Genomic DNA, 18,989 nt, shown 5'->3' with positions numbered 1-18,989 from the left:
ACATATGGATGTCAGGGGGCGCATTCTGTAGACTGAATGAACTGAACACAGTGCTGAGATCCTGACTCAGCTCCCAGCTCCTGAGCACAGGAGGTCAAATCATTTAGAACATCAGTGTTCGCTTCTTTTAAAGGCCTTATTACCATGAGCCCTGACTGAGTTGACAGGAAAACTTAAAAAGAACAGGTACCACTGGGAAGAGAAAGTGACTGGCAAGGGGAGACAGAGCATGTACTAAGTGGAGTGATGCAAGAGAGTCCATAGGGACTGGCATCACTATGTGCTGAGACAGAGGAGAGGAGGGAGAGGAGAGGAGAGGAGAGGAGAGGAGAGGAGAGGAGAGGAGAGGAGAGGAGAGGAGAGGAGAGGAGAGGAGAGGATCATCCCAAATCTGCAAACTGAGCTTCTCATCACAGCCTGGGGCTCAACCATTGACTCAATTTGGGACAAAGGATTCTACTGCAAAGCCTGTTGTTGTTGTTGCTGTTGCTATTGCTGTTCTTGCTGTTCTTGTTCTTGTTGTTCCTGTTGTTGCTGTTGTTTTTGTTGTTGTTTAATTAGGTCTGTAATACTGTAGTTATGATGTAGGAGAGGGCTCTTCCCGTGGGCCAAACATACTCATTTCTCTTCTGTATTTTAATTAAACTCACTTCATTCTAAATGTAGAGTCCAAATGTGTGTCTTCGGGAGATGTAAGAAGGCTTCTTGGTTGAGACTTTCTGATAGAGTCAATGAAAACGCAGAGAAACAAACAAGCAAGCAAACAAGGGCTGGGGATAGCTCAGAAGGTGAAGTGCTCACTGTGCATGAGGATCTGAGTTCAAGCCCTAGAACCCATGTTTAAAAAATGGCATCCTGAGGAACAACACCCAAAGTTGATCTCCACATGCGCTCACATACATACACTCATACACTCGTGAACAGTCACACACACACACATGCACACATTCACACACTAAATATTAAGTTTACATACCTATATAAATATACACATATATATTTTTAGTACTAAAGTTTCTATCCCTGGCTAAAAACTTCTACATTTGCCAAGCTATGACATGTAGAAGCAACTGTAGAAATCTTCACCATGGCACATTCGTCAAAAATCCTTAGTATGTCTTCTTACAACTTAGTGTGATTCTTCAAGTATGCACACATACCCTTTGAAAAGTCTTAGGTGAGCCCCAATGAACAAGCCCCACTCCCCTTCATAAATCATGCCTTTGTGTGATAGTGTGCCATCAAGACAGACTGCATTTATCTCCCCACAGCAATTCTCACAGGAATATGTTCAGAAAGTATTGGTCATGTTATCTTTCCAAAAAGGTTAAAAGAGGGATTTGCTTATCCGTAATGATTTATGAAACTGACAAAGAAGTGCACAGATTGTGGCCAGAAAATGCATAGGAATCAACAAAATGGGTGAAAACGAAATTATGGTGTCGGGACATGAGGCCAACAGCTCCATTCTTTAATAGGACAAAAGAGCTGGGCTCCATAAATCACATTTGTCAGGCATGAATAAGAAGAGTACTCAGTGAGGCCAGCGATCCTTGTTGTTTCTGGATCTCTGCTAATTTGTTGAGCTGCCCTGTCCCGCTCTGCCACTGTGGGAGATAAGGAGCACTGTCACTGCTGTGTTCCCTCCTGATTAAGTCTGAACAGTAAGCCTTCTGAGTGTCCCATCCAGCCTTGACTTTCCCTGTGGCTGCTAAATCATCATCTGTGACTTGGCAATTTCAACACAGAACGGATCTAGCTGAACAAAGACCCACGTCAACACACTCAGAAAACAGACTCTCTGTGACTATGGGAAAACAACTATGCTTTGTAGTTCCTTCGCTCACTAAACCATTAGCAAATATGTCACCCGGCAGTTTGATAGCTAAGAGAAGAGGAGTCAGAATGACGTCATACCAGGGCCTCAGCCCAGAGCTATTACACTGTTAAACATACCAGGAAATGGGCTGAAAAGCAAGAAAATGCAGATAAATATTTGTAAAGTTGACTCAAAGACCTGTGTCATGTCTCCAGGTGAAGAAATAAAACAGAGGTGTTGCAGATCTGTTAATCTCTCAGAGCTCATTATGAAATTTTGTCACTAAACCTGAAAGAAGAGCAAGCCATCTGCTGACTTAACATTTTAACTTGACATTTTAACACTAGCTGAACTATTTCACAATATATATGTCTTATAACTCCCTGGGTCCTATGTTTTACTGTGGTCTTTTCAAAATGCAAAGTCAAATTTCAACACAACTCCCCTCCCTGATTCTGGAGTGACACTAGGCTTTTTCTGAGCGGTTGACAGTAGCTGGTATAAGCACCTTGTCAGAAGCCCCTCACCTAATTCTATAGAGAAGGTCAAGCTGAGTGTGCTATGATTCAAATGTGCCTGTTTCCAGCCATCTGAAGTGGGAGCAAACATTGTCTCAAGACCATCATCAGGGCTGGAGCATAAAAGCCACAAATTTACTGAGCTCTTACCTTCTGCCTCCTCTCCCAGCTTTGCTGCTTGCCTGAAGACCCAGGTCCTGATCTCCAGATCCATCCTTGCTCTGACTTGACACTTGACTGGCTGATTTCATCTTTGACAGCTCACCTTGGTCTACTATACTTTGTAGAACAAAGGCTTGCCCCTGCTCTGTAGTTCCAACTGGTTTTCAATAAGACCCTCTATGAATCCCTGGCCCCTTCTGCCTAGACTACATGGTTCTTCTTACCTATGTAGCAGGACAAAATGAGCATCCATCTATGGGTGTGACAAGCCTTTCAGCTTCCCCAAAGTTCAAGCAGGAGCCTCTCCTCTTGCTTGTTCAATAAGCAAGAAATCACAAGAGAACAAGATGTAGGAAGCCATCAAGGAAAGGAATGATTACACCAGACCACAGGCTGGGGGAAGCTGTGGGTTTCTGGGCAATGTCTATGTGTGAAAGAGTTTGGGAGCACACAAGCCTCACATTGCTGCTGAGAGGGACTATGGGCAAGGACATCACCTCCCCTTTTGGTCTGTTGCACCCACAACAATGAGTGAGAACCCTACTTTCTTCACAGCCCATTCTAGTCTAGGAAAAAAGAGGTCTTTGTGAACAAATATTATAATAGGCAGCATTGACGGGGGGACTTTAAACAACTGAATTTAGCACCAATAAAGAGAAGGATTCAGCCGGAGTGTGAGGAGGATGTGAGAGGGCAATGGGGTATACATGATCAAATCTAACTATATTATACACATGAGTAAAAACCGTCAAAGAGTAAGTATCTTCATGTAGAATTATTTTATTGTTTGAGAGTTTTATACATGGATATTAGATATTTCAGTCAAATCCTTCACACCTTACCTTGTAACCCCTCCCATATACCTTCCCCTCCTAATTTCAAGTGCTCTAAAAAACATTGAGTCCTTTTAGTACCACCAGTGTGTACATGTGTGCAGGGCCACCCACTAGATCATAGGCAGCCTAGCAGGGGCTGTATAAAAAGTCTGCAGACCATTTGGGGTAGTCCAATCTATAAAGCCTGTTTTGTAGTTTTGTAGTCATCCTTCCAGACCTTGTCAAAAAATAATAAAAACAAATATAATAAAGCTTTCAGTGTGCTAAATTTATCTGAAACCTGAATTAGATTGCATCTATTCACAGGGTATAGTATACATCTAAATGACTTCTGAGTCAAATTATGGTAAATGTATTGGAAGAATTAGAAGAATTCTAATTAGAAAAGGCTCCCTTTTGAGGAACCCAAGACATCTGCTTTTAAGTTCTAAAGTCTTCTTTACCTCACATGATTCACCATGCAGCTTGGCTACCAAAACCATCTAGAACCATCTACGCCTCCCTCCAGAACAGAAACCGTAAGTCATGTGTTGGGTGTGGCTGTGTTGGTAGCAATTTGCAGGGTTCAGTCCATTTCTGAAGTCTTCTAGCTCCTTCAGGGTGAGTCACACGGCTGCCAGACTACAGTTCTCAGACCACATCTGGAGCAGTGCTGGCCTCCCGCCTGATTGGTCTTCCAACCCTTTGTTTCTGCAAGAAGACCAAGTAAACAGACATTTGTCTCTTTTAAACACCAGAGACTCACTCAGAACCCTAAGAACTCCGTGCTTGGAGCAACACGCTAGAGTGCTTTATGCCTGCAAAACTATGCAGATGGCAAAGAGCTGACAGACATTTGTGTCTTTCCTTTCAAAATTCTGCTGTTTCCAAACAAAATTAACTTTATATTCATTCATGAGGAGTATATTTCTGCTCGAAGCTCTTGTAAATAATAGTTGTTGGTTTTGCATTCATTTGATAGCAGCAAACACTTCCAAACAGACAAATCCAATTAGCATGAACATATTGCGCTTTCATCAGCAAACAAAGGATGGAGCCACAGGAATAAACTCTGCTCTTCTAGGAGAAGCAGAAATGAGTCCTAAAGATTCCCTTCAGTTCCTAACTCTCAGTTCCACTGAGAACCCAAGCACAGCATGACAACCCAGCCACTAAATGAATGTGTAGAGTCAGTTCATGGTGCTCCTACCCATGGGATGTCAGCAAAGCCAAGAAACAGGGGCCCCCACTGGGCTCGGAAATTGTTTTAAACCATTGACTTGTATTAAAAAGGGGGTGTGGGTATAAAAGTATTCTTGTTCTTTCCTTAGAGCAGAAAATGGTGTCCACCTGTCTCTATCTGCAGAGTTCAAGTTCTCCTTGTCCCCGCCACGAGTAGGTCCCAAATTCTATGCCCAGGAGATAGGAGCTACATCAGGATGCTCCCCACTATTGTTTTCTCCACACAGGTTCACAATGCTATGGTCCAGTCCGTCACAGGATGCTTGTAAGCTAGGAGGCTCCAGAGAGAGACTCGATGTCAAGAAGACTAGGAAGCATAGTTAGGAGGTACATCAGAAAGGTCACCACCCAGGAGTACTCAGGAGCATGGGCAGAGTGGTAAGAGTTGGATTCAAATAGATACAAGATTCCCAGCAGGAAACCAGACTAGAGAAGTGACAGGACCCTTTTTACCTTTGGGACTGTTGTATAATGATACAGTTCTCTGTGGACAAACCTGTTTGCTGCCCAGCATCCTTTAAATGTGTTGCACATTCAAAAGACTACTGCAGATTCCACAGGATGCAAGTTCTACCTCACCACCATTCCTAACTCCTAGGACAGGAGTGTTTTTGTCTATAGCCCAGCCAGTAAATGAAGGGCAGGATAGGAGGCAGAGAAATGAGAAATAGTACAAAATGCAGATTTCTACTCTCATCCAATGCAAAGATGGTCCCCCAAAATGGATGATACTGCCTGGATAAAAGGAATCTCAACAAATATTAGGGAGACCCAGGATCTAGAATTCCAGGTCACAGAGCTGTTTTGCCCCTAAATTTCAAAAAATGGGCTACTACTTTATAAGGTAAATTGAACTGATAAATTATTATATGCCATTTACATTTATTGGGAGTAGACTCCAGGAATAAGGAGGCCTGTCCCTTATTTCTTACAAATCTACATCAATCTCCTCCCCACGGCTCAGGGGACATCACAAGAATGTGAAAGCTGAAAGAAAGGGGCATGTGCTGTGAAATGCTGTCCTCTGGTCATGGCATGGCTGTTACACACGTGAACTCATAACACTGTGTTACCAGCAGAATATCAAACCAGTTAATTACGGCAGTAATGGTAGTGATGATGGTGATGGTGATAGTGGTGATGGTGATGGTGGTGTTGCTGGTGGTGGTGGTGGTGATCACGATGATGGTGGTGGTGGTGAACAGAAGCCATTTCAAGTCATTGCCAAAACTAAAGAGATGGTTAAAAGTGCTAAACAAACCTGCAAGCACAGCCAGCAGAATACATTTGGTGCAAAGTAGAGGCCTTCAAAATTATCCCTTCACCTGCCTTTTTAGTCTTTGTAACAGGGTCTCATTTACCCCAGGCTAGCCATGAACTCTGTATGCAACTGAAAATGACAAACTTCTTACCCTCCTTCCACTTCTTCCATGCTGGGATTTCAGGCATGCACCACTACTGTAAAATGCATGCTTTTCTCTTCCTGGCTCCAAGCTCCAGAAATAACAACTCTGTGGTTCAAAATATATAAGTTTTGTCTGTTATCTGACCATGTCATAAATTAACATCCCATTTATTCTGATCTAACTTTAGCCATGTGGCTAGTTACCTGGTCCTTAGCTGTATGTAACCATCCTCCTCTCTCTGCAGGCTGACTCCTCCCCTACTTGCCTCTCTCCCAGAATCCATACTGTCTATCGGATGTCCCACCTTCTGTTTCCTGCCTCAGCTACAGGCCAATCAGCTTTAATTGACAAGCGTTGTATCCATACAATACACAAGAGATTTTCTCTACATACTGCACCCAGCTTTATATGGTGCTGGGATCAAACCCAGGGTTTCATGCATGCTAAGCAAGTGTGCTCCCAACTGAGCTATATCCCAGCCCCTATTTTTAGTTAAGTAAAATTTTCAAGGATATTTAGGGGCAGAATACAACACTTTTATACTGTATCTACATATCTCTTTTCAATATATACATTACAATTAAGCACAGTCCAGAATGCTCGCAGCACCTTATATCATGAGTTTTAACATGTAAGAATCACCCACATCCCTTGGAAGACCAAGTCACTGTAATGAATGATGAAACTGTGAAATTACACATCCCTCTTGGCCTCTTCAGGATAACCCTGAGTGTATGACTCTTATCTATGCCTGAACAATTTTATTCTTAACCAAACCTTGCCTTGTATTATTATGTTGAACCAGCAGTGAATGTTGGGCCAGCTTCTCACTGTACTGTGCCACCCGTCTACCTGAAACACAGCCACTTCTGGGTAATCCTTTTCGTTGTCTCTTTGCTGGAGTCTGCCTCAGTCTTCTCTGCCTTTGGCTGTGTCTTTGCCTTCCATGTTCACTCCTTTCTTCTCTTCTCCTTTCTGCTAGCCTCGGGACTCCTTGCCTCCAGAATCTGACACAGGCCTAGACCTGGCACCATCTTAAAAGCAGAAAAGTTCCAGGACAGCCAATGGCTTTCATGCTGACCAAGTTGGGAAACTGTCTTTCTAGCTCTTCACTGTAGGGTAGGAAATCTCTGATTTTTAAACAAGAGATGAATGGAACCTACCCCTCCACTAAGTACCAGCCTAGCCACATGGTCTCCTCTGCCAAGCTCTCCCTAAGTGTCCCAGTATGGCATCTGGCACCAAGAGAGAAATTCTGTCCTGGACCCAAACGGTAGGCTGACCTCCCACTAGAAGACAGCCCTGTGTCACTGAATTAGGCCTTGTTTCTGCTCGGACCATCTATGGCTACAGTTAGAATGACCAATCAGTCCTCATGTTTTATCTGGGCTGCACAACTTCCTCTCCCAGAACATGCTCTAACCAAGCCTGATTACAGTGGGACTGGCTATGTTCTTGCTGAGACCACGCTGAGCAGATCTGCCCTCACTGGGACCCAGGCTACTGCCTGTGCTCTGTGCCACTCCCACACTGCTCCTGAGAGCAACCCCTCCTTCCTTCTCCTCATCCATCTCGGGATCCCCTTTGCTTCCGGTGTGCTACAGAGCTAGTGCACCAGCGTCTCAGAGAGGGGCTGACACTCCCTCAGGGACCATCAGAGGCACCACTGAGTCATAATGCAAATCGTGCTAATAAAGTTGAAATTATAGTCAACTTTAAGCTGTAAACTAGAGCACTGGATAGCCCGGCAGAAACCCATGGGCTCCTCAAAGTTAGTACAGTGATCTTTTTGAACCATCAATTTTATTTAATAGTGATAACTTTGAACTTCATAAATATTAAACTAAATGATAAATTATTAGGGAGAACATTATATCATATACATTAATTTTTGAATATGAAACCTTAGGATTTGATTTAATTCAGACCAAAATTATTACCATGGGTCTAGATCCCTTCCTCAGACCACCCCACTGTCACCGAGAAGCACGAATTCACTCTCCTCACTTATAAGTGGGAACATTCGAGAAACACACCACTGTGGCTAGTTGCCCTTGTTCAAGATGGTTCCTGTTGTGTTGGGGATGATGATGATGATGATGATGATGATGATGATGATGATGATGATGATTTACAGTTTGCAGCTATGTACTCCTTTCTTTCCAAGGTCTTCTCATGACCATTATTTTCAAGGCCCATCCAAGATGCCCTTGAGAGATGTTTGCAGGCCTGATGTTACTCTCCAGGATGACATTGAAAAGTCAGGAAGGCAGGGTGGCTGTTGCACAAAGTGTGAAGAGATTTGTATCTCAATAGTTATACATAAGCACAGTTTTATTTTATTGTCATAAGCAGAGCCACCATGAGCAATCTTATCATCAGATCCAGTTCTGCATTATTAGTAATTTTGTGATAATAAAACAGAGAAGTGGTTCTGTTCTCAAGAATACAAATTGCCCAAACATCCCTATTCTTGGGAGAGTCAATGAAGTTTAGACAAGCCATTTATGCTGAAAAGGAGAGTATTCGGAATGCTAAGGACACAGTAAGGTTCCCAAAATGTCATCTGCAGGTCCCTGGACAACATTAGTCTCAGGCCAAAACTACTCACTCAAACATCTGCTATACAGATAAATGATAATGTAGACTGGAAACTTACAATAGCATTACAGAGCCATCCCTATGTCTGAATTACTGCTATTCACGTTGTTTCTAATACATTTATCTTGTGTTTATGTTACCCAAGTTACCTGGTGGAATCAACATCAAGTAGGAAAGACTCATGTGGTTGACAGTTTCAAGGGGTTCTGTGACCAACTGCCCCCATTGCTATAGACCAGCACTGAGGCAGAACAATCTGTAGAATGGGCATGGTGGGAGCAAAAGTGCTCACTTCATAGCACCCAGGAATCAGGTGGAGAATGGGCATGAGATACACTCTTCACAGCAAGCTCCCAGTGACCCCCTCCTCCAACTGAGCCTTATACTTTATAGTTTGCACGAGCTATTAGCTGGGGACTCAACCTTCGACACATGGGCTTTGAGGGGAACACTTAAGATCCAAACCATGACAGCTATGATGTTAAAATCCAGCAGCATCACAGAGATAAAATAGTTCTGCAGACAGCGACGTCCTTGAGAACCATATGAGTAATTGAAATTTCACAGAACAAATCACACCCTTTCCTTCTGAAAACTGGGAGCTTAAAAACCATAAGATATTGAAAAACAGTCTTTGTAACCCACACAACTATGATAAGCAGCGGACACTGTCTGGTTCGTTTGCCTTCAGCCTCTGTACTCACACTCTTGGGATTAGTCCTGAGCATTCCCCTCCACCCATGAAAGCATGGAGAGTTTCACCCCAGTTTCATCTCCTGCCTGGGAGAACTGGAGGATGACTGGTCACTGCCTGAGCATCACGGTAACATGTGCCTTACACTCGCTGACCCTTTAATCCCCACCACCTCTGTAAGGGTTAATAGTCTCAAGGCAGGAGACATGACTTAGTCCTAAAGGGCTTACCACACAAGCAGGAGGGCCTGAACTTGATCCCAGGCACCCAAGTAAAAGAAGCCAGGGTGCAGCAGCACACTGGAAGCAATCTCAGAGATTTGGGGGTCGAGACAAGAGAACCTATGGGCTCACTAGCCAGTCAGACTTGCCAAACAATGAGTTGCAGGCTAAGTAAGAAACTTTATCTCAAGATGAAGAAGTGACTGAGGAAGACACCTAACCTAACACCAACCTCTGATATTTGTATGTAAGCACAGAGAGAGAGAGAGAGAGAGAGAGAGAGAGAGAGAGAGAGAGGTGTGGAAGGGGTGGGGTGGGGGAGGGGAGAGGAAGAAAAAGAGAGAGAGGTGGGGGCATGCATTCATGCATGCAAAGAATTAATATCATTATCATCACCTTTCAAATAGACATTCTCAGCCAGGCGGTGGTGGCGCACGCCTTTAATCCCAGCACTTGGGAGGCAGAGGCAGGAGGATTTCTGAGTTCGAGGCCAGCCTGGTCTACAGAGGGAGTTCCAGGACAGCCAGGGCTACACACAGAGAAACCCTGTCTCAAAAAACCAGAAAAAGAAAAGAAAAGAAAAATCAAATAGACATTCTCTTAGAATTTCTATTCCTCTGATAAGACACCATAACCAAAAACAGAGAGGAAAGGGTTTCAGCTTACAGTTCCATAGCTTCATCTACCACTGAGGGGGGTCAGGGCAGGAACTCAAACAGGGCAGGGATGACTCAAGGCAAAGCAGGAACCCGGAAGTGGGAACTGGAGCAGAAGCCATGAAAGAATGCTGCTTACTGGCTGCTCCTCCTGGCTTGCAGGCCTGCTTTCTTATAGCCCCCAGTGAGCTGGCCGCCCCACACCGATCATCAATCAAGGAAATACACCAAAGGCTTTGCCCACAGGCCAATCTGGTGGGGGGCATTTTCTCAGTTGAAGCTCCCTCTTCCAATATGACTCTTGCTTATGTCAAGCTGACATAAAAGTAGCCAGCACAGATACCACAGGTCATATTAGGTATGGCTTTATTTGGCCTGGATACCACCACACAACAGATATGTGGTAATAAAAGATCACACAGAGGGGCTTCTTTAGGTGGTCCTAGAGGAATTTAAAAAAAAGCTGTAAGTATTTTACAACCCACTGACATAGGGGTTAGTGTGGTCAAATTTCAACGAGGGCTACATTCTACTGTGAAAAAATGACAGCAAGGTCCAATCTGTAGGAGTCTCACAGAGACTTTATCTTCAGAGGTCAAATTACAGCTCTCCATGTATCTGATAAAAAGGCAACTATAGCAATTTTCCAAGGTGAGTGCAAGGTCATGAGACTCAAAGTCACGGTTTTCTTATCCCTAAATTGCAACAACAATAAAAATAATTATGCCACATCCATTGACTCTGAAATAACAAGTTTTTAGTCAGGCACAAGGAAAATAGCATCACTCCCTCTGCTTCCCAAATCCATGAGAAAATGCTAAGAACCCAAGGAATGTGGATCTGTGATGGCTGTCAAGAGCAGCGAGTAACTCATATGGTGTGAATATTTGGGTTGATTAAACACATCACTCCCTTCTCAACAAGCTCCAAGAATTGCCCCCTAGGAGAGTTCCTTTTTCATTTTTTCTCTCATTGCTTTTAAATCACAGCTTGCTGACTCTGTGATCCACTGAAGTGCATCATGGTACACACCTTGGGAATGCCAGTGCTTAGCCATCATTCTCTGCATTACATGCCACGATTGCAAGTTAAACAATTCCATAAGCATTCTGGGTATTACCCATTGAGCATGAGGCTGGATTTGAACCCTCGCAGTCTGTCATTGCTCTTGATGAGATGTAATGGCTCCCTGTAGCCAAGAAACATTCTGTTTGAGTGCCGGCCAGGAAGAAAGCCCTCCAGAGCTTCTACATTCTCTGTAAGCTCTTCACAGAAAGTTGGTCAGATAAGGACCACATCTGTAGGATAAGAACATGCATGCTGGTAACATCTGGGTCCTCCCTCATCAAGTCACCAGGCACATCGGGTGGATCTGGAACACTTCCACAGAGGAATAAGAGAACAGTAAATTCTCATACCTTCAAGCAGCTGTAGGTAGAGCTACTGAGTCCTACCATAATGCTCGCATTATAGAAGTCCAGTGTGTGACTCCCTCTTTGACCCCACCTATCTCCCTGAAACAAGATCTCATGTAACTCTGACTGAACTTGAGCTTACAGAAGTACATTGTTGGGAACCGACTTTTAGCAGAAAGCGGCTATCAGCTTTGCAGCCATCTCAAGCTATATACCCTGACGTGAGACTCGTTTTTCAACAGCCTACAACAGCTGAAGCACACTCTGATATCCCACATATTTTGTTTTGCTGTTTACTGCCCCCAGCTGCAAGGCATACGTGGTATCCATGCCTGCAAGGCATGCGGTTCATGTGCCATCCACCTGCTATCCATACCATACATGCCTGTAAGGTACACGTGGTATCCAAGCCTGCAAGGCGCACTATAGACACCTGTAAGGCTTACGTCATATCCATACCTGCAAGGCACGTGGCAAAAGCCTATAAATACCCCAGATTTCCCTTCAATAGAGAGAATATGGGAGACAATGAGAGAGACAATAAAGGAGAGAGACACAATAAACGATACTTGAGACTTGATCAGACCCTCTGTCTTATCTCCATTCTTCGTGTCGCTTGCCCCACACTCTCTCTCCATAGATCAGATCTGTGGAACAGAGCGGGCGTTACAGTACATCATCACACCCAGTTTATGCAGTGCTGAGGATGGAAACCAAAACTTCATGTGTGGCAGGGAAGTCCTCTGAGCCACATGGCCAGACCTGGTGAAATGACTTCAAATTTGTATCATACACCTTGCATCCATTCTACAGTATTCTCAGGATTAACTTAGAAATTGGAGATCAAGCAAAATTGACATCTTCTGTCAATTTCACTAGAAGTAAAGAATAGGAAATTATATGTGTATGTTGTCTAAAGAGTTTACTGCAGTCACTTTACTCTCAGTTTGGGTTTCTAGATATCTTAGGACATCTCTTGGACAGAAGAGACTTTACCAAAACCTATGAAATGGCTGTCAGTTGCACTCAGTTGCACACGATGTTCTCATTTCTGCAAATACTTTGTTTAGCCAATATACTCAGGAAGGAAAATGTGATGTTGAACACATCTGTGCTAAACAGTATTGGGAGATAAAATACTTTCCCATTACCATCAAAACTGAAGCATCGGATAAATCTTGGCGAGTGATTTCCTATTCCCTAACTGCAATGCCAGTCAATCTTCACATCTAATCAGTCAATAAGAGTTCCTTTCTGTCCAAATATCCTGACCTCATTTATCAACTGAAATCAATACATTAATTTAAAAGAACACTCATTTTGATATGGAATGCAGCAAAATCTAGTCTAATTGGATCTCTTTCTTCGCAGATGGGTTTTAAAAGACTTACACTGAACATTGACGCATGATGTGCCAGCTGTGATTTAACTTTTGGGAACCAAAGCTTGTTTCTGTATAAAACTGGTATTCCCGAGCCTAGAAGGGTTCAAACCAGGGCTGGGAGAATAAGGCTAGTGACTTCCTAGTCACACAAGCACCTTAGAAGAGGAAAGCTTGCATGTTATTAATGGCTAAAGCCAAGCCAACTGCACTGCCAGGAGACAGTGGGTATTTGCCAGCAGACTAATGAACACAGTAGAAAGAAACACTGGCTCAGTCCACAGAAGCATGGCATGCAGGAATCACTCTCCTTCTGAGTCTGTGGGTGCCATGAACTCTGGTAACCGGACAGATAGAGACAAGAAAATCACTTTCCTTTATTCCGTCCTCTAACTTCAGTGTCCCATCCAACAGAAAAACAAGTAAAGTGAAATGTCTGGCAGCTATGGGGGGGGGGGGGGTGTGAAAAAAAACAAGAGCTTAAAAACTGTGCCACCCTAGGGCCGGAAAGACGGTTCAGTAGTTCAGAGCACTGGCTGCTCTTCCAGAGGACCTGAGTTCAGTTCTTAGCACCCATGTTAGACAGCTCTTAATTGGCTGTAGCTCCGGCTCAAGGGGATCTGACTCCCCCTTCTGGCCTCTGCAAACACTGCACTCATGCAACATATACTCACAGAGAGATAAAAGTCCAAAATCCAAGTTATTCCTCTTTACTCAGAGAGTCTGGCTAACGGAACACAAAGTGGATATGCATTATTTTTTGTTGGCTGGTTGGTTGGTTGGTTGGTTGGTTGGTTGATTGGTTGTCTGTCTTATTTTTGAGACAAGCTCTAACTGTACAGTCCAAGTAGCCTTGAACTCAATGCAATCCCCTTACCTCAGTCTACTGAGTACTGCTATTTCAGGGGTGAGCCCAACACATGGACAAATCTAACATCTGAGGGCCGTCATCCTTTTAGCATTTTCTCTTTTTTCTTTCTCTCATCCTATTTCTGTTAGCAGTGGTGGGGATGGAAGGAACATCGTCTGCCTGTCTAATAAAATTAAACACTTCTACTCATGTCATATCCTATGTGGAGGACTTCTGTGCTCAGATCTTCTTTGCAAAACACAGAGAAAGTGGATGTCACACTCAACCACTGTCACCACTGCGCCTGGCAGAAGTCAGGATTCTGCAAAGACACGTGTCCTTCTATAAGACTTGTGTGGCAGGCAAGGTTCTGTACAGAACACCCATGCACACACATACACAGAGAACGAGAGAGAGAGAGAGAGAGAGAGAGAGAGAGAGAGAGAGAGAGAGAGAGAATCCATTAGTTCTCCTTGCACAGTAGGAGGTGGGTGGTCTCCAGCAAGGGTTGTCTATGCACTGAGACTGGATACCTCAGCAGCCCCAATATGATGCTGCATTCCTGATGTTCCTATGACACTAAGTCCACACTGGAAGATCAGACGATGGCGTGCAATATAAGCAGGCAGCAGTAGTAGCAATGGTCACACTCAAGGGGAAACAGCATGTTTTATTCTCAGCCCTTGTCTTAGGGTTTTACTGCTGTGAACAGACACCATGACCAAGGCAAGTCTTATAAAGGACAACATTTAATTGGAGCTGGCTTACAGGTTCAGAGGTTCAGTCCCATTATCATGGCAGGAACATGGAAGCATCCAAGCAGGCATGGGGCTGGAGAAGCTGAGAATCCCACCTCTTGATCCAAAGGTGGTCAGGAGAAGTCTGGCTCCCACGTGGTGAGTAGGAAGGTCTCACTGCCCATCCCCACAGTGACACACTTCCTCCAATAAGGCCACATCTCCAAATAGTGCCAGCCCCTGGTCCAAATGACCTTGGAAACAGATTCCTCATCAGAGCACCCAGAAAAGAAAATCTGACCTTTGAGATCATGGGAGTGGGAGTTATGAAGTCATGTTAAACTTCTAAGCTTGTGGCCATTTGTTCCACAGCAATAGAAAACTGATACACCTGTCTTGGATGTCAGGTGAGGATAGTCACACAAAGAAAACATGATAAAGGAAACTTTTTTAAGAAACCTACTTTTCCTCATAACAGAGTGACTAGATATTTTTTACTCATGGAGTTTGCCTGCATTGACTTAATGAAGATGTCTAATTAAGGTGTGTGTGTGTGTGTGTGTGTGTGTGTGTGTGTGTGTGTGTGTGTGTCTGTCTGTCTGTCTGTCTGTCTGTCTGTTTGTATGTGTCTGTGTGTCTGTATGCCTGTATGTATGTGTCTGTATGCCTGTATGTGTGTGTCTGTGTGTGCTTGTGTATATGCAAGTGTGTGCATAGGTGCAAGTGGAGGTCAGATGTCAACCTCAGTGTCATTCCTCAGGAGCTATGCACATTTTGAACACAGTCTCCCACTGGGACCTGGTGCTGACTGATTGGACAGGCTAGTTGACCAGCAAACCCCAAAAGTCCACCTATCCCTACCTACCCAGTGCTGTGATTGCAAGCCACAGCACCTAGCTTTTATCCTGGGTACTGATCTGAACACAGGCCCTCATGCTACACCCAAGCACTGTTGACTTAGCTACTGCCTGACCCCCATTTGATCTTAGAGTCACAAATATTGAACTTTTAAAGGGAGTCTGAAAGCTTCAAAAAGAACAGTAAACTCTCCTGGAGCCAAAAAGACCATAAATAAATAATAGCTAAATAAATAAATGAATAAATAAAGGCTGACTCTGTGCATAACATTTGCATTTGAATAGCATAGTGCATTAATATCTTGTCAACTTACACTCAGAACCCACACACCATCTCCAGAAATATGCTTACCACCAAGAGAGAAAGTCAGATGTGTACAAGCCAGAAAACAGGCTGCCAAATGTAAGCTCACTGTCTTAGAAGCTGGGCAGTGAATGGCAGGGAAAAGGGGGGCATCTTGAAAGTAATACCTTGAACTGCTGCCACAGGGATAATGAATTCAGCTAACTATGAAAATATTCTTCTGAAAGAAACAATTTTGTGAAGTTATTCCCTGGGAAGGATGAAAAGTCATGCACTCCTTCCATCACAGAGAATTTAAAACCCACTCATGCTGCCAGCTAACGGTGACAGATAAAGCCTGGACGCCACAACAAGCATGCTGCTGAGGGCCAGCACTTTATAATGGCAGCACAAGGGAGAAGCTGTGCCAACCATTCGAGTCCAAGCACATCACCATAGGGAGGTCGCTAGGTCACAGAGAAGACAGCGGTAACTGGGCCAACCTTTCTGTGGAGAAAGAGATATTTGTCAGCCAGGTTGAGGGATTCTGGAGCTAGACAGATGGCTCAGTGGGTAAGAGTATAGACTGCTATTCCAGAGGAACCAAGTTCCTATCAGGTAGCCTGCAACTCCAGCTCCACAGGATCTGATTCCTCCAGCATCCTAGCCTTCTGCACTCGTGAGCACACGCACACACATACACACACACACTTAAAAATAATATTTATTTTTTTTAAAAATTGAGTAACCTTCCAAAAACTTTCATTCTAATACTTCTTAAGCAAGCAGACATGATGGCACATGCCTGTTATCCCAGCACTTGGGAGACAGAGGCAGGGGATTAGGAATTCAAGGTCATCCTCAACTACACAGTGAATGTGAGACCAACTTCTGCTGCATAAAAGCCTATCTCAAATAATGGTGATAGGGGCTCAGTAGATGCTTCAGTGGATAAAGTTCTTATTGCAAAAGCAGGAAGATGAGATACCGGGTCTTCAGCACCCACATAACAGCCAGGCAATCTTGATGGCCCATGTGGAACCCCAGTGCTCACAACGTGGGGACAGGAGGTCTCCAGGGTGAACTAAACCAGCTGATTCTGTGTGTCTCGGGTTCAGCCAAAGACCAGCCTTAGTAAACAAAGTGAAAAGCAATAAAAACACCTGTCATGAACCTCTCACTCCATAGGCAGGCAGGCAGACAGACAGACAGATGGATGGATGAATGGATGGATAGACAGATACATACACACTTGTGAACATGAACGTGTGTGTGTGTGTGTGTGTGTGTGTGTGTGTGTGTGTACAGCACACATGTGCTATACAAATAACAATAAGCCACTATTTCCTTGAACACCTTTGATAAAGCTACCCAGTCATAAAATGCTAGAAGAAATCTGTGTCATTGCCACATGATATGTTTATATTTGAACTTCTAAGAGCCGAAGTGTACCATGGCACATAGACTCGAGTACCGTTCAGCTTTTCTAAACATTGCCTGGCTTATATCTCCTCACCAGGAAGCCTGCATGTCTGACATCCCACATCTGCAGTGGTCTAAGTAGACAAAAAGTCAACCAACCACTCAGCCAAGAGGAAGGCATGATGGAGGAAACTTCCTGCCCAACAAGAAAGGAGGAGAGGAAGTCCAGCCCCTCAGAGCTACTATCCATCATCCACAGCAGGGGAGGAGGGATGGCAAAAGCAGGAGCTGAAGGAAGTGACTCTGAAACCCTTTCATAGGATGGCTTCTCTGTAGTCAGATCACAGAAAATCAGGAATAGATTTCAGTCTTCTTATTGTTCACAGGAGAGTGAGGATGAGCTCAGAAACCCACCACTCAAGGGTCAGTGCCTAGATCAAACTTTGAGACAGTGAGCAGTGTGGTCTAGCCTCACCCCCTCACCTTTCTGACTTGCCTGAGAACTCCTTAGTTTCAACACTAAAAGTCCCATTTGCTAAAAGCTCCTTAGTCCTACATGAGTCTTGTCTGTACACATCAGTGTTAGAAAAATTCCTTCTCTGGGGAGACTTGAACACTATCTACCCCTCCCCATAAGGACCCACCAATGAACAAAGTAGGATTCCACCAAAGTTGACCCTGGGGAACCAACAAAAGTCAATGACCCCAAAGCCGTGGGAAATCTTCACCCAGCAATAAGATGGCTTCCCTGTAGCCACCGTGGATGAAGCCCGTCAATCAACATCTCTCATCCTCTGTACTCTACCAACTCCTGAGACACACACACACCTAATGCCAAATGTAACTAGGGCAGAACTGCATACAAATGGCTAGAAAGAGCAGCTGAATTCTCAGATGTGGGTCCGGTAGCCCTTTCTACCCATTCCTTCTCCAAGAGAACTTTCACAGTGAACAGCTGCTGATGGCTGCTGATGGCTGCTTGCGTGCAGATGCAGCTGACCTGATGAAGACGTGAAGGCTGTGATGCTGTGAGGGTTAATTCTATGATCATCAATTTGCAATCGTTCATTTCCAATATGCACAGTCATACATGTGAAACAAAGACATCTGCTGGATTTGTTACCCATTCAATGATGTGACATCACTAATCTCTGCAGGAAGCATCAGAGATTCATGGTTATCCATGAGCACATGGTTCAACTGTCTTTTGAGAACTGCTTACTGGCACAGTTTGGCTGTGTCCTGTGAGTTCTTAAAGTCTTAAAGTGCTCCATCATGTCCTATGCTAAAGATAGTAGCCACTCTTTGCACTAGAAGTGTGCTGGGACAGCATCATATCTATCCATTAGAGTTGGCCTGAACCATACAGAAAACCTGTAATCGCTGTAACAGTGGGGACACACACACACCCGCCCCAGCAGTGACTTGGCAAGGCGATGGCTACCTGGGAAGCAGAAGTGGAATGCATGGCCAGCTCTGCCACCTCAGCTGAGGTCCTGTCAATATGTGGGAAGGAAGAGTGGGGAGAGGGCAAGAAAGAGAGAAGCTTGAAGATTCTGCCACCACCCCTGTCTCCACACTCCTGATGGAAGTGGAATCACATGTCCACCACCTTCAGACACAGACTTCAGCTTCGAGAACTGGTCAATAGTGTGCCTCTATTCTCCACATACAAAAAATCAATACGAAAGTAACCAGTGACATGGTGGAAATTTATGATGACTGTCAGGGAAATACATCCTCTCTCAACAGGAGATGCAGATGGAAAGGCTGCATAGGAGTGACCATAAGACATAATCGATATAGTCCATTTCAGTATACTGTGCTCTTAACTCACAAAGAGGGACAGGTGAACAGGAGGCTCCAAGTCCCTGTCTCCCCTCCCTGGTATTTGGAACCCATTTGTCTCA

Source organism: Arvicanthis niloticus, chromosome 21 (assembly GCF_011762505.2).
Source record: "Arvicanthis niloticus isolate mArvNil1 chromosome 21, mArvNil1.pat.X, whole genome shotgun sequence".
Taxonomy (NCBI): domain Eukaryota; kingdom Metazoa; phylum Chordata; class Mammalia; order Rodentia; family Muridae; genus Arvicanthis; species Arvicanthis niloticus.
Note: the sequence above shows the minus strand (reverse complement) of the source record.